We start from the raw sequence: 23,202 nt of genomic DNA, 5'->3' as shown, positions 1-23,202 counted from the left end.
ACCTGCCCACCAGCTGCTGACTTCTGCTTGTGATCCTCCACCTCCTAAAACCTCCAGGGCCTCTGAAAACAGTGCCACCAGCTGGGGACCCTGCACTCAAACACACAGGCCTAGAAAGGACACTCCATACCAAAGCGTAACACTGCCTTTTCTAAAGTCAGTCTGACTTTCTGGTCATCAAATCTACACAGACTCGGCGTCAGCAGATTCAGTCTGCTTAAGCGGTTCTAGGTTTCTCTTTCGATTCCAGAGGAAACTCCCGTTTCTGGATGAATAGAGGAACAAGGACTCCTTCACAGTCTTAGCCCCTCCCCTCTCTCATACCCATGCCGTCTACAAAATGGAACTAATGTTTCACAAAACTCACAGTGGGCAGAGCCTTGGTTAACACCCATTAAGCAAGCCAAAGGCCAAACAGGACTAATCTGTTGGAAGAGCCCCGCAGCTACCGGCACAGGGTTTTAATTGGGTTTTCTATTAAAGCCATTTTCTCCTGGGTCATTTATCATAAAGAAATAGCACAATTAAGTCTCATTTGGAAACACTAATGAATTATTTACCATGGGCCAAGCAAAAAGAAAACACGACCTCCATTAGCCTCCTCCGAGGTGTAGGAAGAAAATCCCACAGAAACAGACTAACAAGACCGAAGTGGGGAGGAAAGGACGGCACATGAGAGCCATGTTCCCACAGCTCCCTCGGCTTCCAGGCCCTCACAACAAAGACTACCCTACACCAGCTAACAGGGTGATTCTTAGTAAAATTCCATTTTGATCAAACTTATCCATTCAACTCCCAACTTCTTTGGTTCATTCCTTTCTAATGTTACCTTCATATTTGTCGGGCCCAAAGGAAACTCCATTTTCCCAAATTCTGGCAGTTAGACAAAAGCTAGAGTTCTTCAAGATCTTGCGAAGCTGGTTCCCCTCTACCAAAAGGAGCCATTTTCCTTACCACAAATGGCTGTCTGTGGTGCTTATCAGTACACCAAAGCCCAGGCTGGTCTCCAGGCTCCCTCGGTATCACAAGCCCCTGTTGCACATTTCAGAGCCCATGTAGCATCCTAGCCCTTCTCACCTCCTCCCCTGCCCCAAGCTCCCTCCAGCCTCCTGCTCATTTCCCTTGTGACCCTCTCAGCTACGCTCACTCTTCCTTTTTGTCTTCATCTCTCTCTCCCCACCTCACTCTCCCTCTGTTTATCTCTCTGCTCTGCTCCTGCTTCCCTCATGATCAGGTCCAGTCTGTCAGCCGTGTTCTCTCTCTCTCTCTCTCTCTCTCTCTCTCTCTCTCTCTCTCTCTCTCTCTCTCTCTCTCTCCCCCCAGACTCTTCCAGATGCTTCTGGATTTTCTGTCTCTCTCATAACCACAACAAAAACCGTTCTCTTGACCATGCCATGGATCTGTCATTAGTTTATACAATACCCACATAGAAATAGGATTTGGTTAAGACCTTGCACTTCACAAATGTCTATCCCCCAATCACTACCAAGGAGTCCCCATACCAGCAGCCAAGACATGTGTAAACACCCAGCACATCTGGGATAGGCTTTAGCAGTGGAATCCATCATAAACAAGCCTGGCTTCTCATGGACAGAAAACTGTCACAACATATCCAGTTAGTTCATATTCCAAGGACACACACACACACACACACACACACCTCATGTAACTATAAAAGCAGCAATGAATTCAGAGTGCTTGCTAATTTCTTCAGTGTACATATTCCAGGCACGACCAATTTCAAAGTACCAATGTGCTTTGAACTCCTGAATATTGAGCCACCAGATCTTTTGAGCCAGCACAAGTAGATTCTAGCCTATAGAAGTCTCTAGAAGAAGACCCAAAAGGCAGAAAAACAAACAACAAGCCTACCTGCTGAGTGACATGTTTTGTGGCTTCAAGCAGCTAAGCCAAAGGAGAGGAGAGAAGACACCTGTTTCTGTGACAGACACCTCGGAGCTTAATAAGAACATTTCATTTGATTTAAGTGATTCACGATGTTGTTATATAAATTCTTTCTGTAACCTAGAACTCACCATTGAAGTCAGGCGCCTATGGATATAATATTCCTGGGGAAACCATCATGGTGATTTCTAACTTGAGGCAATATGTAAAGGACACAGAACACACACAAGCAGAGGCAGTTTCGGTTAGCTGAATGAACTCAGTGAAAGCAGAAAAACGTACTTGTTGAAGGGAAAGAGTCTATCGCACCCCATTTATCTAAAAGATCCCCAGACAGGCTGGTAATATTTCAGTGCTGAGAGAATCAAGGTTCAGGTAGATTCCATTCAACACTAAATCAGGGTCAATCCACCAAGTACTACAAAGGTGTTGCTGTCTTCCAAGTTCTGCCTTTATGTCATTCTCTCTCTCTCTCTCTCTCTCTCTCTCTCTCTCTCTCTCTCTCTCTCTCTCTCTCTCTCTCTCTCACACACACACACACACACACACACACACACACACAATGAGGCCATTTAGAACCTGTGACTTGTGTCAGCCACAAGTACCCTTAACAGAAAATGAACTTCAAAGTGCCCAAACTTTCAGACAAGAGGTCCTCAACAGCAGCCAAAGCCCAGGAGGCAGGCACAGGTACAGGAGAAATAGGAAAGAAATATTTTCAAAGTGGGAAATGAGGGGCTTTTACAAGAATTTAGAGAGCCTGAAGTCATTAAACAACCAGAGCCTTTGCAGATCTCACAAGATGACCCCATAACTGGAGAGGCAGCTTCCCTGGGGGGCACTTCAGAATCTGGATTGTTGATCATATAAACCGCGGTAGAAGGTTCTCTGTCCTGGCATGGAACGTCCTCTTCCACATGGGTGATGCAGAAAGATGTTGAGAACCCCATCTGTAGCAACTGCTGGCAGCTTCCTACAGTGCCTGTAACTGTCTAGGCTCTGCTCTCTGGTGTCTACACAGTGGCCTATTATCTTCTGGGGTTAAGGGACAAGTAGATAATAAGCCATCTTTTGATTTCCCCTTGCCATGGGAAGCCAGTGTCCTGGTTGTCTCCCCTTTCATACCTAGTCTGGGCCCATCTGCCTAAGGATAGCACTGCCTCCAGTCAGCTGGGCCCTCCTACACCAACCAACAATCAGGAAAATGTCCCACAAACAGACTTGTCCAGGCAATTCCTCAGCTGAGGTCCTTCTTCCTAGGTGATTCCAGTGTGTGTCAAGTTGACCATAAACTAAGAAGTGCATCTGATTCCCATGGGGAAGCACCTGCTTGATGAATCAGTTTAATTCATCCTGTGTTAGGAGGCTCCTTCTCTAAATGTGATTTTCCCTTACCTTAGGAAGCCATAAGGGAAAATACTGAGAATTCAATTTGCTGAGGGGAGAAAGATATTTTAATGAAAGGATCGGCAAAATAAAGAACATGCAGCATTACTGAGCATCAAATATTCAAAGTTCTAGAGCTATAGCCATATTTTAGACCTGGAATATCTGGTAGAATGACCCCCCATTTTTTGTCCCCTTGCACAGAGAGCAGTGAACTGAAGGGCAGTGCACGTATGAGAGAGTTGATTATCTTGAAACATCAGCAGTTTCTTTCCCCCGTAGGAATGATCTCTTTTGCTCTTTGGACTGATGCAGCTCAGAAGAGAAGGAATGCGGCCATTAGCATGCTGTCTGCACACAAAGAGGGAAACTCTCACAACCAGAGCCACCCTGGAATTCATTTTGGAGATTTTATTAAGTCTCTTTCAGCTTTAAATTACTGAATCAGAGCTCAGAAATGAGACCAGAAGGGGCAGAAAGGGGTCATTTGGACTCCTCATATCCCATGTCTGTCTGAGTCACCCGGCCAGCTCACCATCGCTGAGGAGGCTGGAGAGGAGTCTAAAATTGCTCACTGTCCCTCAACGCCACCCCTTTCCTCCCTCCTTCTGGATCCAACTTTGAGCTTCTATACCTTTCTTTCCAGGAGGTCCCCACAAACAGGGGCCCTTTCCTAACTTCTACACAGCAGTCCAGAGTCATCTTTCCTTCTTTGGTGTTTTTGAAGCAGTGTCAGGCATCCAGGCTAGCCTTGAACTCACTATGCACCTGGGAATGACCTTGAACTTCTGATCTTCCTTCCCCCATCTCCTGAGTTCTGAAATTACAGGCATGCCATGCACAAAGCCCCCAGGTTGGATCCCCAGCATAACATAAGCACACCTGTTGTGCATGCCTGTTTGCTGGGGATCCAACCTAGGGCTCTGTGCATGCTGTGCAACTACTCCACCGGATGAATGAGCTATATTACCCCAAAATTATCTTTCCAAAGAACCCAACTGATTATATCACTGATCCATTCAAAGCAGACCTTAGGTTCCTATTGTACCTGATATGAACAAACTCTTTACCAGGACTGAGAAGGCCCATATGACCTGGCATCTCCCTCCATCCCTCTCCATTTTCATCAGTGCTTCCTTCCACCTGCATCCCAAACATACAAAATTGAGATTCCAGAGTCTTTCTCCTCCACCCCTGGCCTTCATGTCTCCCATTACCTCTAGCTAGAAATGAACCCCTGAGCACTTTGCCTGGTTAATTCTGATTCACTTCTCCAGGTTATATGTCGTTTATTCAGAAAACCTCTCCTACCCAAGGGTGGGCTTCACAGCACAGACCAGCATCCCCCACAAACTTTAGGAACATACTCATTTGCCACTATGCTTGCTCCTAGCAGGAATGGTAATCATGGCCTGTGAGCTCTGTGAATGCTTATCTCATTTTCAGATTAGCCCAAGCACCCAGGAACCTACAAGAATGTAAACATTGGGTGTATAAATGATTGCTCCTATATATCCTATAGAAAAGGCACCAAATATAACATGTTCCACAGAGTGTTACCCCAAGTATGTTCTGAAAAGAGAAGCACAAAGTCTTAATGAATTTTGTCACTCTAGATTTTGTTTGTTTGTTTGTTTGTTTGTTTAAATATCTCCAAGTCTCTTGTAGTTTTTTGTTTTGTTTTGTTTTAGCTTAGTGGTTTATTTTTTTTGTTTTTTGTTTATTTGTTTGTTTGTTTGTTTTATTGAGGGTTTGGTAGTCAGGCCACGAAAGTTGGGGAGATTTAAATGCAAGGTCTTGCTAAGTCCTAACTAGCAAACCCTACCTGAGCTGCCCTCCATAGTATAAGGATACCAGTGATTCATATGGGCAAAATAATCATCATCATCTGATTTCTAACAAAGAAAAGAAAAACAATGTGTATACACCATTTAGAGAACAAAACAAATCACTGGGTAATCCATAATTATGCTCAGGTAAGTGGGGGTTGGTAGGAAATTTCCATTTTCTTCCATTTCCTGCAAGGAAAAAATGTGGACAGATTCTTTTGTCCATGTTGTTCCTTAAAAATTTGGAATGTGTTGAGGTTAAAGGATAAGCAATTCTAAATATCAAGAACCATTTCCATAGTGCTGTATCATACCAAGCAAAGGAAGGAGAAGTACAGGAGGGAAGCCAGTGAGGCAGAAGATGGAAGATGACCCATGAGGGCGCCTACCCATCTGTCTTCCTGAACTTGTTACTGCTGGGTAGAGCTTGACACAAGCAAATGCCACCCACACCCAGGCGCTGCTGGGAAAGCTCTGAGTACTCATCTAATTTAATGACTCAAGTGAGAGAAAGAGGAGGGAGGGAAGAGGGAGAGAAGGAAGTAGGGAGGGGAGAGAGTTCCCTAAGAAACTTGAACATGTTCTCAGCTTATAATATAGGCTAGAAATATCCCTTAGTAGAAAGACGGCAGTCAACAACAAGTTGAGTGCCCACTATATTCCTGGCCCAATGTTTGGTATCATCTACTATTTGAGGGAGATACTACAGGGGGTATCCCTGTCCCTGGTGAGCTTCAGATACACCAGAAAATGAGGATAACACGTGAACAGAAAACTCATGGTTGAAAGCAAAGATATTAAGTTTCAACTTGGCCATATCCAATGAGATGTCTATCAAACAATTTCAAAATATCAAACAAATGACAGACCACATGCAGGTGTCTCTCGGACCCCACGGATCATCATAGGACCCAGCCTTCCCCTCTCACCTTTTCTATCCCTTTGTGTCAGCCAACAGTACTCAGAGGCTTACTTAGAAACCCACTGGCCAGGCTGGCCTGGGGATCAGATAGGTGATCTTTACTCTCCTTTCTGTTCTTAGCTGCAAATTCCCCGGTATCATCTCCAGCCCTATAGCAAACCACTTGTAGGGACCTGTCCTCCCTCTCTGACTCTGTTCCTTGAGGACTCCACTGAACTTCATGGCAAATCTAACTTTCCTCCTTTCTGTAGACCTTCTCAGCACCCCCTTCTAGACCAACTCCATTCCTTTGTGTCAGCCCCCAATACCTAGAAACACACTATGCCCAGGACCCCCAGTAACCACTTGGCAAGGACTCAGAAGCACTCCCTACCAGGCAACCCATGGCCATCACGCTTTCCTAAGGTTCAGAGAAAGCAATCAAAACCCAGGAACAAAACATTCACCCAAACAAAAACAAGACTAGATATCAACACCTAGAATTACAATTGCCCCAAACTCAGATGGCTAGACACCAGTGCAAAGAACCCAATCGTCAACAGCCAAGACAACATGCCTCCAGCAGAACCCAGAAACCCTGCTAAAGCAGGCCTAGAGTAATGTAATATAGCTGAAACAAAAATCCTGGACTTCAAGATTGCAATTATGAATATGTTCACGGACTTAAAGAGGAGATTAATAAATCCCTTAATAAAGTCTGTGAAAACACAGAAGTGGAATGAAATAAGGAAAACAGTTCAAGACATAAAAGTATAAATATTATCACTAAAGAAAACCCATACTGAGGAAAAGCTGGAAATGAAGAATTTAGGAAGTCAAACAGAAACCTCAGAAGGCTCCACCAACAGAGTACAAGACACAGAAAAGAGAATCTCAGGCATTGAAGACAAGATAAAAGAAACAAAGGCCTCTGTCAAAGAAAATGTTAAATCTAAAAAAAAAAATCTTAATAAGGTACAACACATATAGGAAATCTGGAACACTACAGAAAGATCAAATCTACAAATAGTAGAAATAGAGGGGAAAAAGAAACTCAGGTCAAAGACACAGAAAATATTTTCAACAAAATCATAGAGGGAAATTTCCCTAAAGAAGGAGGTACCAATCAAAGTACAAGAAACATACATGATACCAAACAGACTGGGCCAGAAAAACAATTTCTCATGACACATAAAAATCAAAACACTAACTGTACAGAACAAAGATAAATATTAAAAACTGCAAGAGAAAAAGGCCAAGAAACACATAAAGGAAGACCCATTAGAACAATACCTGGCTTCTCAATGGGGACTCCACAACACAGAAGGGCCTGGATGATGTTCTACAAATTCTAAGAGACCACAGATGGCAGCTCAGACTACTATACCCAGCAAAACTTTCAATCACAATAGATGAAGAAAAAAATATTCCATAATAAAACCAAATTTAATCAGTATCTAATCTACAAAACCAGGTCTGCAGAAGGAATTACAAGAAAACTTCAACCTCAGGAGGCTAACCACACCCAAGAAAATAAAAAGAATAGATAATCCCACACCAACAAATCAAAAGAGGATGGAGATGGGGGACATAACAAAATAACAGGATTCAGTAACACTCGTCATTGATAACTGTCAACATCAATTGTTTCAATTCCCCCAATAAAAAAAATTTATATTGAGAGCTATTGGGGTCCAGCCCCTCAATAGCTTTCCCCATAGTTCCAGAAGAGATGCTACTGGTGGCGAATAAATCTGAGGGATACTCTAGTAAATCTACACACACGATAGTCTTTAGTCCATATGCTTTATTCTTCTGATTCAGTTCTCTCTCTACACAGCTTCTATTCTGCTCTCTTACTTAGCTTCTTTCTTGCCTGATTTCCCCCTACATTTATGTGCTGTTCTCCCTATGTGCTATCTTAATCCCTTTATCTAATTCTGCCCTATCAAGGTTCTCATCCATCTAGTTCTTTCCCATCTTAGCTCTTCTTTGTCCTTAGTTCATCTCTATAATCTTCTAAGTTCTCTCTCTCATTCTTTCCCATCTCCTTAGTCCATTCCATCTTATTCTTTCCCACCTAGTTCTTCCCCACCCAGCTCTTCCTCATCTTCCATCTCGTTCCTCTAGTTCTCTCTTCTAGCCCTCCAATCTAGTTCTTCTCTACTCTAGTTCTCTTCCAATCTAGTTCTTCCCCATCTCAGTTAGTTACCCTCCAATTCTTACCCATCTAGTTCTTCCATTCTCTTTTTTCTTTTCCATCTTACTCTGAAAATAAAACTTCCTTTTATCCCTTTGGCCCTTATCTCTCCAAGCTACCTCTGCTCCCGCTGTTTCTGGCAGAGCCGGGGAAGTGTGCTCGGTAGCTAGGCAACTTTGCTAGGCAACTTCCATCACAGCTAGATATACCTGTAAGTAGGAACCCTTTAGTTCTGAGTTAATTGTTAAGGGTGGATCTAAAACTAGAGATATGACTTTATAAAGGAGAAAGTTAAGCTTAATTAGCACATCCACCAGGCCTTCTCAAACAGATAGTCTGGATGCTTGCATTTGTTCTTACAGAGTACAGAGATATCTCTGATAAGATACTTCATCCATCTGGGGATGGTCCTGGACAGATGCTGTTAATGGCGATAATGACAGAAAGGCCTGAAATTAGGGATCCTGGCTGCGTTACTGCATAGAAGGTTATCTAAATATTCCATTTGCAGAGGGGAAATTGTGCCCAATGAATGATGGAAAAGCTACAACAGCACATGAGAAAGTCATAGCAGGAAATGGCTAATAATCAAAAGCCAATATCACCAAGACTCCTTGAGCCTCAGCTTGACCTCTGGAAGGCCCTCGGCTTCTTCCAGGTATTAGCTTGTCATAATCAGCTGAAATCCTACTTCATATTATGGTGTCTTGCAGCAGATTTGGAAACATGATTCATCCTTCTACTGCATCCAAAAAACACACCTTATCATCAAAGATAGACATTACCTCAGGATAAAGGTTGGGAAAAGATATTCCATGCAAATATACCTAAGAAGCAAGCTGGTGTAGACATTTTAATGTATGACAAAATAGACTGCAAACCCAAACTAATTAGAGGAAATAAGGAAGGACACTAAATATTCATCAAGGAAAAAAATCCACCAACAGTATATTGCAATTATAAGCATCTATGCACCAAACATAGGACACCTAAGTTCATAGAAGAAACACTACTACACCTAAAATCACATACTGACCATGTACTGTAATAGTGGGAGACTTCAATACCCACTCTCACCAGTAGAAACGTCATCCTGATAAAAACTAAAAAGGACCTAGCATATATTTACAGAGGGTTTCACCCAAATACAAAAGAATATACTTTCTTTTCAGCATCTCAGGGAACTTTCTCCAAAATTGACCACATATTGGATACAAGGCAAGTCTCAACAGATAACAAGAAAAATAATACCTTGTGTCCAGTCTAACCAACATGGATTAAAGCTGGATGTCAACAACAACAGAAACAAAAGAAAGCTTAATAATAGTTTATGGAAATGGAAGGACTCACTTATGAATGAAAAATGGGTTAAAAATTAAAAATGTTTATAATTGAATGAAAATGAAAACAAAATTCATGGGATCCAGTGAAGGCATTTCTAAGAGGCAAGTTCATAGCACTAACTGCCTGTGTGAAAAAACTGTAGAGATCTCATGTTAGTAACTTAATGACACACTTGAAAGCTATAGAACAAAAAGAAGAAATAATGTCCTAAAGGAGTAAATGGAAAAAATAATCAAACTATTAAAAACAATAAAAGAAAAATAAACAAATACACACAAAAATAATCAATGAAACAAAGAGTTAGTTCTTTAAGAAAATCAATAAGATTGATAAATCTCTAGCCAAATTAACTAAATGATGGAGAGAGGTGATCAAATTAAAATAATTAGAGATGAAAGGGGGGACATAATGACAGACACTAAGGAAACCCAGAGAATGACAAGGATATGTTTTAAAAAATCTGTATTCTACCAAGTTGGAAAACATGAAATAAATGGAAAATTTTCTTGATATAAACCACCTACCAAAGTCGAATCAAGAGAAAGTCAAAGCATTTACACTATAATCAGAAACAAGACAAGGCTGTCTACTCTCTCCATACCTATTCAATATAGTAAGTAAGTCTTAGTTTGAGCAATAAGACAACTAAAGAAGATTGGGTGGATACAAATAGGAAAGAAAGAAGGCAAAGTATCTATGTTTGAAAATGATATGATTGTTTACATAAATGATCTTAAATGGTCCACAGGAAATTGTACAGCTAAACAGTTTCAATAAAGTGGCAAGATATAAAATAAACACACAAAAATCTATAATTTTCCTATATACAAATGACAAATCTAAGAAAGAAATCAGAGAAGTAAACACCTTTCACAAAGCCTCAAAAGATTTGGAATAACTCTAACCAAGCAAGTGAAAGACTTGTATAATAAAAACTTTAAGACATTATGCAAGGAAGCTGAAGAAGATATCAGAATATGGAACAATCTTCCATGCTTATGGATTGGTAGGATTAATATAGTGAAACTGGCCAGCCTACCAAAAGCTATCTACAGATGCAGTGCAATCCCAATCAAAATTCCAACACAATTCTTCATAAATTTGAAAGGACAATTTTCAGCTTCATATGGAAACACAACAAAACCAGGAGAGACAAACAATCCTGAATAATAAAAGAACTACTGGAGGTCTCACTATTCCCATAGTACAATTTTAAAATTGTACTACATAGCTTATAGTTGAACAGTGGAACTGAATTAAAGACCCAGACAAAGCGGGAGGCAGAGGCAGGTGGATCTCTGTGAGTTCGAGGCCAGCCTGGTCTCCAAAGTGAGTTCCAGGAAAGGCGCAAAGCTACACAGAGAAACCCTGTCTCAAAAAACCAAAAAAAAAAAAAAAAAAAAAGACCCAGACAAAGGTCCTCACATCTGTGGAAACTAGAGTTTTCATAAAGAAGCCAGAAATACACATTGGAAAAGCAATAACAGCAACTTCAACAATTTTTGCTGGTCAAACTGGATGGCTGCATGTAGAGGAATCCAAATAGACTCATTCTTATCACCCTGTACAAAACTCAGTTCCAGTGCATCAGAGACCTCAATGTTAGGCCAAGTACACTAAATATGATAGAAGAGAAAGTGGAAAACAGTCTTGTACTCATTGGCACAGGAAAGACTTTATGAACAGAATATAATTAGTACAGGTGCTAAGAACAATTAATAATTGGGACCTCATGTAGATGTAACCAACCATCTTATTAAATAAGAAACACAGAACCAATGCAAAGAAGAAAGCCAAGAGGTCAGAGCTAAGAGCTAAAACCTTGCCCTTCCTCCTGCGGTGGTCTTACCTCTCCGAACCAGAGCTACTTCCTGTGTTAAAGTCTTTATATAGAGTTTCTGTTCTGCCTTCTGATTGGTTGTAAACCCAACCACATGACTGCCTTGTCACGGCCTGTCTGTATAGACTTCCAGGTTTTCTATGATTGGTGTTGAGATTAAAGGCATGTGTATCCAATACTGGCTGTATCCCTGAACACACAGACACTTAACCTAGCTCTGCCTACCAAGTGCTGGGATTAGAAGCATTTACCACCACTGCCCTGCTTTCCTATGGCTTGCTAATAGCTCTGACTCCCGGGCAACTTTATTTGTTAACATACAAATAACATTTTAATACAAATAAAATATCACCATAACCTCATGAAAAGCTTCTGTATGAAAAAGGACATTATCTTTAGGACAAATCTTTAGGCAGGCTACAGAATGGGAAAAAAATGTTTGCTAGCTACGCATCTGATAGAGCAGTAATAACTAAAATATACAAAGAATTTTTAAAACTAGACATCAATTAAACAAATAACCCAATTAAAAAATGGGGTACAGAACTAAACACTCATTCAGATAGTTGATCACAGTAATGAGAAAAATAACACATGTGTACTCATGACACTAGTTTTTACTTATGCAATGGTAAGCTAACCTTGAAGGGTATAGCTCCAGAAAACCTTCAGAAAACACAATCAACAAAAATACACGTGTACTTTTCTGAATGTGTATAGAGAAGAGGCCACTTCCAGAGACTCTGAAGAGTAGGATTCTCATACTGTGTTGCTGGCCATTTGGAAACCCATTATGGTAATTAATTCTCAGGCGTAAGCCAAAAGTTGGAATCACCGGATACCTCCGTCCCCACTGGAACAGCCTTCTAATACCATTTTGCACACACTGAGGATGCTTCAGGGAGACGTTCTAATCGGAAATCTGCTGTGTCGCTGTTCGACCCCCAGGAGTGGTGTTTCACTACCTGGTTAATGTAGAGAAGGAAAGCAATGCTGCCATTCCCTGTGCTTCTGAGTCTTGATCACACTTATTTATCAAGACTCTGAGTCGAGCATGGTACCAAAGTACTGTTTCTTCACACTAGAGAGGCCCACTTTAACCATTTTCCCCAGAGCTTGTAAACACTCAGGAAATCAAAGGAATAGCATTGCTGCTACCATTGTGTTCTCCCATCTGAGATCATTCATGTCTCCATCATCAACAGAGGGGCACAAACCACAAGAACTCAGTGAGACTTCTCCTGGAGTAACTAAAGGGTTAACTGGACCATTTTCCCCCACTGGAAAGAATTTACATGAGGTCTTTAAGATTTGTTTTGTGTGTGTGTGTGTGTGTGTGTGTGTGTGTGTGTGCGCGCGCGCACATGCATCTGTGTGAGTATAGTCCACATTTGTGTATGTCCCTCAGACACCAGAAGAGGGCAGTTGGTTCCCCTGAAGCAGGAGTTACAGACAGTCATTAGCCACCCAATGTGGATGCTAGGAACCAAACAATAATCCTCTGCAAGAGCAGTAAATATTTTTAACTCCTGAGCCATTCATCTCAGCTCCCCTTGCCCCCCCCCATACCAGATCTTAAGAAGTGTCATTGAAGGGCACAAGAGACAAAAGGAAGAGTATTTTTTGTTGGTTGTTTTTGCTCTTTTTCTCTTTGGGGAGCCCACCACCCAACTCCCAAATAAATTACACATAGAGGTTTATGTAGCTAGAGTTTTCCTGCCTTGCCCACAGTCAGGACAAATCTTTGTCACCCGCCAGTCCCACAGCTGCTCAGACCCAACCAAGTAAACACAGAGACTTATATTGCTTACAAACTGTATGGCTGTGGCAGGCTTCTTGCTAACTGTTCTTATAGCTTAAATTAATCCATTTCCATAAATCTATACCTTGCCACGTGGCTCATGGCTTACCGGCATCTTCACATTCTGCTTGCCCTGGCAGCGGCTGGCAGTGACTCCTTCTGCCTTCCTGTTCTTTCTTTTCTCCTCTCTGTTAGTCCCGCCTATACTTCCTGCCTAGCCACTGGCCAATCAGTGTTTTATTTATTGACCAATCAGAGCAACACATTTGCCATACAGAACATCTCACAGCAGGTTTATTCTTACTTATAAATATCTGGCCTTAGCTTGGCTTGTTGCTAGCCAGCTTTACTTAACTTTAAATTATCTTGTCTAACCTTTGCCTCTGGGCTTTTCCCATTCTCTTACTTCTGTAAATCTTATTCTTACTGAATGCAGTGTGGCTTGGTGGCTGGCCCCTGGAGTCCTCCTCCTTCTCTGGCTCATTCCTCCTCTCTCAGATTTCTTACTCTATTTATTCTCTCTGCCTGCCAGCCTCACACATCCTTGCTCATACCTTGCTATTGGCTTTTCAGTTTTTTATTAGACAATCAGATGTTTTACACAGGCACAGTAACACAGCTTCATAGAGTTAAACAAATGCAACATAAACAAAAGTAACACACCTTAAAATAATATTCTACAGCAGGTATTCATTATTTTTCTGGTCCCTGGGACTGACCACATATCTGACAAGAAGAGACTTAAGGAAGAAGGGACTTGTTATGATCCACACTTTCAGAGTCCAGTCCATCCTTACAGTGAAGGAACAGCAGAGGAGCATCTTAGAGCTGCCTCATGAGATAGGTGATTCTATTACAGGTTCTTATCCCACCCTCCCTCCAAGAGGGTAGTGAGCAGGTAGCAAAGGGAAATTTCATTTGACATGTGGGAGCAACAATTCAAATGAGAAACAAAAATTGTATTAGGAAGATACAGACTCTGAGGTCTTTGGCAGCAAGATGACAACCAAAAGAGGCTGCAGATGTTACAGGTCTCTGCTCTTGCAGGATTAAGGACAGCAGCTGAAAGAATGTTGGTTCTTGAAAATGCTTAGAGGGTCCCCATATACACCCAAGAGCAGTCCCTTGAAAGATAGCCAATAGTATGCCACAGACAGGAGTAGCAGGAGTGACAGGTCTTCTGTTTCTGGCTGGCCTCAGAGGCTGGAGAAAGCTGCAGGAACAAGTGCCTGTCTGTAGCCTAAGTCTTTGGTCTTGGAAGCTGGAAAAGGAACAAGTTGCCATGCCTGCTGCCTCCGAGGAGACTGGAACAATGGGAACCTGAGTGAGTTTTGGACCTGAGGCAGAAACTTCACATGCAGCAAGCTTATGGGTCTGACCCCACTGAGTCTTGAAGGTAGACTTGCTTCTCAAAAAAGAATCTTGGAGAAGACCTGGCTATAGCCAAACAACAGTCTACAGCTGAGAACTGAAACCCACCTTGCCTGCTCTGTTATAAAGAGCCTGGTGGGCCCGGACTGCCTGAATGGATGTGCATCAAAATAAGGTATAAAATGAGAGCAATCAGGAGAGGGCTGCCAGACCCTGAAGGGAAAGAGACAGTCTGCCAAAATGTGAGCATCTTCTTAGTTAGGGTGGCTGCTGACCTTCCCTCCATTTTGCGAGGGAAGCAGAAAAGACAGAGGGTCCCTGAGGCTTTCCAAGTGTCTTACACAGACAGGGATCCAAGTTTGTTTTCTTTTGGATGCCAGAACATAACTTCCACCTGCCAAAATTCTCCTGAGCTGTCCTGAACATGGCCTCATAGGATCACGCCATCCAGTCCTTACTTCCAATATATAGCACGGCTTTGATAAGAAGCTAAGTTCCCAACTAGCTGTTTTGAGAGCATCAGAGATCCTGGGAGTCAGAACACGGTGCAAAAATATGGAAAGCCATGCAGTTGGAGCAGTAATAAGATGAGCTTTATGTATTTTTTTGGCAAAAGTGAACTTGGATGGCCCCTTCCTATGCGCTGTTCCAATAATATTCCTGAAGGTTAACAAAATGTTCTTGTCTACTTTCTACAATGTATGTAAAGCACAGTCCCACATGGCAAATGCAGGAAAAATAATAAAAACGGAATATGATACAATTAAAGTCTTTGAGGAGTTCAAAGCTGAAATAAACAGACACACACTGCTGCTGGGAGGACCAGCCTCCAGCAGCTCAGGGCTTGAGCAGGAACCTATGGAGTCAGTAGACCTGGACTTTTTTATCTGAGGGGGTAAAACTTAATTCTCTGAGGCTGGCAAGTGGGAGGGGGAGGCAAAATTTAACTCTCTTGGGCCGGTAAGAAAAGGAACACACATATGCGCGCGCGCGCGCGCGCGCACACACACACACACACACACACACACACACACACACACACTAGGGTTTTTCTATCATCTGTCACAGTTCTTTATTTCTTTTCTTACCTCTATTCAGATGTATCTTTTCTGTCCCTCTTGATGACTTCCTTCTAACTTTATTTTTGCCTTAACAGCTTATATACCCCAGCAAAATCTTTCAAGCAATATAAAAATTACAATGTGGTTACACACTATTTTTCAAGTGAATGATTACAATGAATACAAGTAAAAAATGTTTTCTATATCTCTTACATGATTAAATATTTTACTTATTACAGAGAAAAACAAGCTGTCCCAAGAACCCACATACATTCATGTCCTCCAAGCAACTTGTTATAAATTAAATATAAGTAAGCAAGGTATTTTTCTCAGCCAGTTCTTTTGCTGGCAGGCTGTATTTTGCAGTTACAAAGAAAGGACCAATCATTTTATTGTTTATCTCAAAAGGTAATCTTATAAGTAATCTTAGAAGAATCACAAATCTAAACTATCTTTTTTTGTTTTGTATCTTTTTGTTTGTCTTTGTTTTTGTTTTTTGAGACAGGGTTTCTCTGTATAGCCCTGGCTGTCCTGGAACTCACTCTGCAGAACAAAACTTTTATATATGAAAACAATCAATCATCTCTGCTTTAAATCTTTAGGGTGCATACTCATTCATCAACAGTTTTTTGTTGTGTTTTGTTTTGTTTTTAATTAGGAAGCTGAGGGCAGAAATGGACATAAGGAGTTAATCATCACCTTTGGTCATCAACCAATCCTAACAAGAAAGGCACATCAGCTAGTTATAATTGGGTTGTTTTGTTCTTGTGCCCTGACCTTAAAGAGTTCCTCACTCAACTGTGTGCCTGTCTAAAACTTTAGATTGTTTCCTTGGGTTTTCACCTCCAACCATTTCACAAAAATATCTCAGTCTAACCTTAAGTTATTTTTAAAGCTTTGTTTCAGCTATGATGCACTCCAAAACCTATGAACACATCTCCCAACATTAAGATTAAAATAATTTAAGCTAACTGGGACTCTGGGACTCAATAGTTAATCATTAACCTAAGCCACAGTCTGTCAGGCTCCTCATTAGAAACTCATGTGTTCTAGCTATGTGACACTTTCTTGTTTTATTATCCTCTGCAGCCTCTGCTTTATCAGAGGAAGGGGCAACATTTTATCCTCCCTTTACCTGTGTTAATTTTACCATTAAACTAACCTCTATCATAATCCCTTATTGTATTTATTTTAAACCATCCATCTTTAAAATCCTATTTAAACTAACACTACTTTGTACAAAATCATTGCTTCAGTTAAACAGTATAGCTTAAGAGGAAATCATCTTCATAATAATCCACAAGTAAAAATTTACAGTAGAACAAGATATTTCCATGAGATAATAACACTACATAAAGGTCAGTGGGGATCTTTCCAGGCCCATTCACACCATGCCAGATACCACAGAAAAAATGGCAGCTGCAAACATGCCAAGATACAGCAGTAGCAAGAGATATTCTGGGGCCCAGGCTCCCGGGGCCTTGCCTATCCAAGATTCACCCATAATATCTTTTTGTCCTGGTGGGCCAATCCCCCGAAGTCAATTGCCACCTGCTGCTCCTCTGACATGGCCGCCAGCAGACTCTCATTTCTAAAGATCTATAAAAGTTCAAGATCTGTAGGGTCTAAGTGTCTAGTCCAAGAGCTGTGAGGGGCTCTCAGGCCATCCTGACAAGTGTGTGACTCTGATTCTGGAGGAATCAGAGGCTAGCAAACCTCAGGCTCTGTGGCTCAGCATTTACGTTGGTTCACAAGGTCTTCTCCAAGGTTGTAAAAGTGTGCCTGAGGAGAGGGCACACTTCACAGTAGCTTCCTGCAAGTTGGGCAGGGAACTCTGGAGAAGCAGCTTTCATGAACCACCCATTGCCATGATGAGAGGGCTTTCTGGTGCTGTAGCTGCCTATGAGTCAACCATGTTCCTGCAAGTAACCACAATAAACTCATTGGTGCACCAAGGTAGACTTAGTTGGGATTGCTTCCCTGCTCTGTTGTCAGTACCCTATCTTGGGTGAAGATACGCTTGCTCTTATCTCCCCAGCAAAAGTCATGCAACCCTGGGGCAGAGGTGACCCATGATGGTGTGAATAAGATATTCCCTGTAGTCTTAGGCCTTTGGAAAGCTGGTTCCCAGTTGGAGACATTGCTTGAGTAGGTTTAAGAAGTATCTTGCTGGAGGAGGCATGTTACTTGCAGTAGACTTTGAGGTTTAAAAGTCTTATCCATTCCCAGTTCACTCTTCTGCTTACCGCTTGCAGTTCAAGATGTGATCTCACAGCCACTGCTCCTGCCACCAGGCCTCTACTATGCCAGCATGCCTCTATTCTTCCACAATGGACTCTAATCCTCTAGAACTGTAAGTCCAAATAAACTCCTTCTTCTATAGGTTTCCTTTGGCCATGGTGTTTTATCACAGCAAGAGAAGGTAACTAACACAGGGCCATAGGAAAGAGGGACCTCTAGCTCCATGTTCATCATTCCCAAAGTCTAAAGTGTGTAACCTGGCCACTGAGGCTCATAGAAAGGAGACACAATATGGAATACATGAGACTCTTCAGCTTCCAAATGGAAGTGCTACCTGAGACGCCATGTCCTCAGACCTTGGGTCTCTCAGGATTACAGCTGCCATGGCCAGGGGAGCAGAGTTGATCCCAATTACTACTAGGGTAACATTAACTATGTTTTCTTTCCGAAAGACTATAAAACTCCTATACAGATAGCCCCAGCTTAGAGCTCAACTGGTCTGCAAAAATAAAACTTCATTCACCCAGTGGTGTGGGCATTACCTCCTAGCACAGTTAATTACTGCCTCTTTAATTGGAAAATAAAATTATGCTGCCAAGGAGAATATTATTGAGTAATATATACAGTTATACAATTTAAATATGCACATTTCTCTGAACTGTCACCAAAATTGAGCATAATCACTAAACCTTTCACTTTTGTGAATATTTTAATTATGAAATAGATAGCTATTAATACCAGATTTTTAAAATACTAGCAAAATATAATGGTCATTGTTATGACTTAAATTGTGTCCCCTAAAAAGATACATTATAGTCCAGACTTGCTGGATGTTTTACTATGACCTTGTGTGACATTAAGTCAATTAGGCAGGTCCTAATATACTATTCTGGTTGTGTTACTCAGGATTCTCCAGGGAATAGGATTGTTGGAATGAACTATATATATAGTGGTAGTTTGAAAGAAAATGACCCCCAAAGGAAGAGGCACTATTAGGAAGTGTGCCTTTGTTGAAGTAGGTGTGGCCTTTTTGGAGGAGATGTGTCACTGTGGGGGTGGGCTTTGAGGTCTACTATGTTCAAGCTATGCTCAGTGTGGTACACAGTTCACTTCCTGTTGCCTATGGATCAAGATGTAGAACCCTCAGCTCCTTCTCCAGCACCATGTCTCTTGCATGCTGCCATGCATGATGACAATGGACTAAACCTCTGAAACTATAACTGTAAACCACATCAGTTAAATGTTTTCCTTTATAAGAGTTGCCATGGTCATGGTGTCTATTCACAGTAATCGAAATCCCAAGACATGTATATATGTATATATATGAGTGTCATATGTATGTATGTATATATGCATGTATGTATATATTTATGTGTATATATTTCATGGCCCTATGTTAACATATATGTATTGTGTGTTCCTGTGTTAGTATACACACACACACACACACACACACACACATGCACACACACACACACACACACATGCTCAAGAACAGCCTTCATACTCACACCCTTAAAAGAAGACAGATACACAGAAGAGTAACCTATAGCACAGAAAGAGATCCGAAGGATGGAGCTACAAGAGAAGGGTTGCTAGGCATCACCAGGAACTAGGAAGAGGCAAGACATGAGGGAAAGGCATCCTACCTTCAATACCTATTGACCTTCTAACTTCCAGACTTATATGTAAATTAACTTCTATAACTACAAGCTACCCAATTGTGATCTCATGCCATGTGCAGTAAGGATTTTAAACTCTCCCCATGTACTGTTAAAGAAAAAAGGACATACAACTAACTTGGATACCACTGAGTTGATATTTTTCACCATGTTTACTGGACTTCTTAATTTCTTCTTGAATAAAGTATCTGTTCATACATTTCCAGGAAAGATAATTCCTGGGGTTATAGATTACTCAGCATACAGCCCAGGGTTCAGAATGTTCCAGAATGATTCTGATAATCTTCTGAGTCTTCTTTACTCAGTGACAGAAACCCAAGGCTCTGGAGAGCAATGTCATAGCTCTTATTCAAAGATCAAGGGTTTACATGGCTATTTTCTTGAACTTCTTCAGCATAGACTAGATGCAGTACAGAGTTATTTAGCTTAACTTTTTCCTTGTGTTTAAAGCACATTTCCTGTTCCAAGAATGGATTAATAGCAGCATGATAGCTTGGGAGCAGCAGACGTTGCATACATTTCCAGAATGGGCTGCTCTTGTCAAGTTCTTGGCTGAACATCTTTGGTAATTAAAAATTAATCCAGCAGGAAAGAGAGGATTATTACTTCCTATCCCCTTCCTTTTTCATCTAAGTCTGCCACCCTCAGAATCCAAACACTGTGAAGCAGAAATCCAAAGACCTGAGAATCACAGCCACTGTGCTTCGCCTTTCTCTGCCCCCAAGCTAGAACTTTCACCTTCATCTTCAGCAAACTGCAGCTTCCTCCCTTCTCCAGAGAGAGCTGACTCAGGTTAGAGCTGTTCATGAGGAGGTAGGGCCTGACACCTAAGCAACATCAGTGTCCTCATGAGCAGCTTCAAAACACAGACCCAAGAATCATCTCTTTTTTTATGTTTTATTTTATGTACATGGGTGTTCTGCCTGCAAGTAAATCTTTAGAGCACATGCATGTCTGGTGGTCACAGAGGGCAGAAAAGGACATCTGATCCCTGTGTCTGCATTATAGACAGTTGTGAGCCATGGGCGGGTGATGGGAATCAACCAGTGCTCTTAAAGACTGAGCCATCTCTCCAGCGCCATCTAAGAATTCTTAGGTATAATCTGCAGTCATTTTAACCTTTCACATGAACACGATTATCACTATAATCTCAAGCTAGTTCTTCTTGCATTGGGAATACTCAAACTGCTTATTAAGAATAACAATTATTTTATGTTAGTGCGTGTCACTCTTTGATGTTTCATATATATACATGAATGTTCATGGTTTATTTACTGTTGTTTCTTTTCAACTGTGTCTTCCATGGCACATGCTTAACACCATCAATGAATTTTAAATATAGTTTGTTAAAGGCTTATTCTGGACCACTCTAGCCTGAGGTGGGACAGGAGGAAGGGACACATGGAAGGAGACACTAGAATAGCCATCATAACATCCACAGTGGTGGTTAGAGCAATTTAGGAATTATCTCCCACATGAGATGATCTTGTAGCTAGAGTCTACAGTGGGCAAAGTACATACTGAAAATCTGAAGAATAAGAAGGAGGAGGAGGAGGAGGAGGAGGAGGAGGAGGAGGAGAAGGAGAAAAGGAAGAAGAAGAAGAAGAAGAAGAAGAAGAAGAAGAAGAAGAAGAAGAAGAAGAAGAAGAAGAAGAAGAAGAACAAGAAGAAGAACAAGAAGAAGAACAAGAAGAAGAACAAGAAGAAGAACAAGAAGAAGAACAAGAAGAAGAACAAGAAGAAGAACAAGAAGAAGAACAAGAAGAAGAACAAGAAGAAGAACAAGAAGAAGAACAAGAAGAAGAACAAGAAGAAGAACAAGAAGAAGAACAAGAAGAACAAGAAGAAGAAATGGCTGCAAGTGAACAGTAATCAGTTTGCTGTGTGCCATACCTTACTTTAAACCCAACCATTCTTTCTCTTTCTCAGCAGAAACACACTTAGCATGTTTAGGAGTGGAGTCCTTCCTTAGAAATCAGAGTCTGCTTGGTCGTATCCCCACCTTGGGTCGCTATCACTTTTGAAATGGTATGTAACTGTTCTGTGTCACTTGCCTTATCCCTGGTCTTACAGGACAAGCTGAGAATTGAATCTTTTAATCCTTGTTATTTTCCTTCAAATACTATGTTTTCTAGACACTGTTTGTCAGACAATGTTGTTTGGAATTGAGTTGGAGTCTACCAATGTGGGCAGCAAGCAGGAAGAAGATGACTAGGGCCAATGAGATGGCTCAGTGGGTAAGGAAGTTTGGTGACAAGCCTGACAACCATAGTTCGATCCCTGGGAACCACGGGGTGGAAGAATTTAACGGACTCCTAAAGCTATTCTCTGATTGTCACACTACGAACACAAAATAATAAATAAATAAAAAATAAACAAATTGGCATTTTTTAGTCAGTTGTGTATTTTTTATTTATGTGTCTATGTGAGTGTGTACCATATATGTGTGTGCGTGTGTCAGGGCCTGCAGAGGCCAGAAGAGAGCAGCAGATTCTCTGGAGTTGAAGTCAAAGGCAGTTGCGAGACACCCAACATGGGTTCTGGGAATGGAACTTGGGTCATATGAAAGAGCAAATACTCCTAACTGCTGGGCCATCTTTCTAGTCCCCAAAGGGTATTTTGAAGATAATAAAGAACATCTCACCTGGGTCAAAGGAATGGATCTCAATGTTGTTGAACTTCTTGAGGCTGAACCTAAGGACAACTGACCTGAAAATTAAAATGGACAGGACCTTAATGGTCCCTCTGGTGGCAAGGCTGTAGGCAGCACACAGCAGGAGGACTTTGACTCACAGTTGTCTGAGCATCTGTAGGGTTTTTGTGTATTCCCCAAGATGTGGCCTCAAGTACTTATTCTAAGCCATCTGACAGAAGGTATGTTGGTAGAAAATCTAAACCAACCTCATTAACATGATACAGATATTTCACTATGTGTTGCTGTGTATTTTGACAAATTTCAAAGTAACAAATATAATATACTTCCTTCTCCATTTCTAAAACACAGTATCCAAGCCATGGGTCTGTGAAACCGGAAGACCCTTCCCTACCAGTATTCTCTTTCCATGTACAATGCCTTTGATAAGCCAAGTTGGCAATTCTGCTTCTAACTCCTGTGAATCAAATTGATCTTCCTTTTTGTTTCCTGTTTCCCGATAGAAGAAATACACCTGCTAAGCTCCATTTCTCTAAAGCCATTTCTCCTGGCCTTGGTGGTCACATGGGTACCATAATAATGACATATAACTCCCCTGTTCTGTTTTTATTGTATCAGGCTTGAGTGGACCTTGGGCAGAGGATGACTAATGACACCCCTTCCTCCTTCAGTGTGACACAAATGAATCAGACTGCACACCAGGAAGCAGTGGAAATAGAACTAGACTATGAATCAGGAGACGTGAGTCTCTGAGTTGTGTTCCTCACTGGTAATGGAATCCTGCCGCATTCTGTTAGCATCAGTGACTACCTTCCCTTCAAAATGTGGTCCCATTAAACTTCCTCATTCCATGACTCTGGACTATTTCCAAGAATGAAAAGAAATAAAACTGAATTAAGTTGCTGTTTATTATGAAATAGCTATTGCCTGAATATTTTGGTATAAGAAGTTATTTTAACCCAGGTATTTAGGTATCTGTTAAATAACA

At 41.3% G+C, this 23,202-nt stretch overlaps 1 pseudogene; it reads right to left on the bottom strand.

Moving 5' to 3' along the window:
• The window catches only part of LOC143273535 (large ribosomal subunit protein uL30-like), a 148,111-nt pseudogene extending 130,904 nt beyond the window's left edge, over positions 1-17,207 (bottom strand).
• Between the last annotated feature and the right edge of the window lie 5,995 nt (positions 17,208-23,202).

The sequence above is a fragment of the Peromyscus maniculatus genome, chromosome 5 (assembly GCF_049852395.1).
Source record: "Peromyscus maniculatus bairdii isolate BWxNUB_F1_BW_parent chromosome 5, HU_Pman_BW_mat_3.1, whole genome shotgun sequence".
Lineage (NCBI taxonomy): Eukaryota > Metazoa > Chordata > Mammalia > Rodentia > Cricetidae > Peromyscus > Peromyscus maniculatus.
Note: the sequence above shows the minus strand (reverse complement) of the source record. Positions and strands in the feature narration are given on the sequence as shown.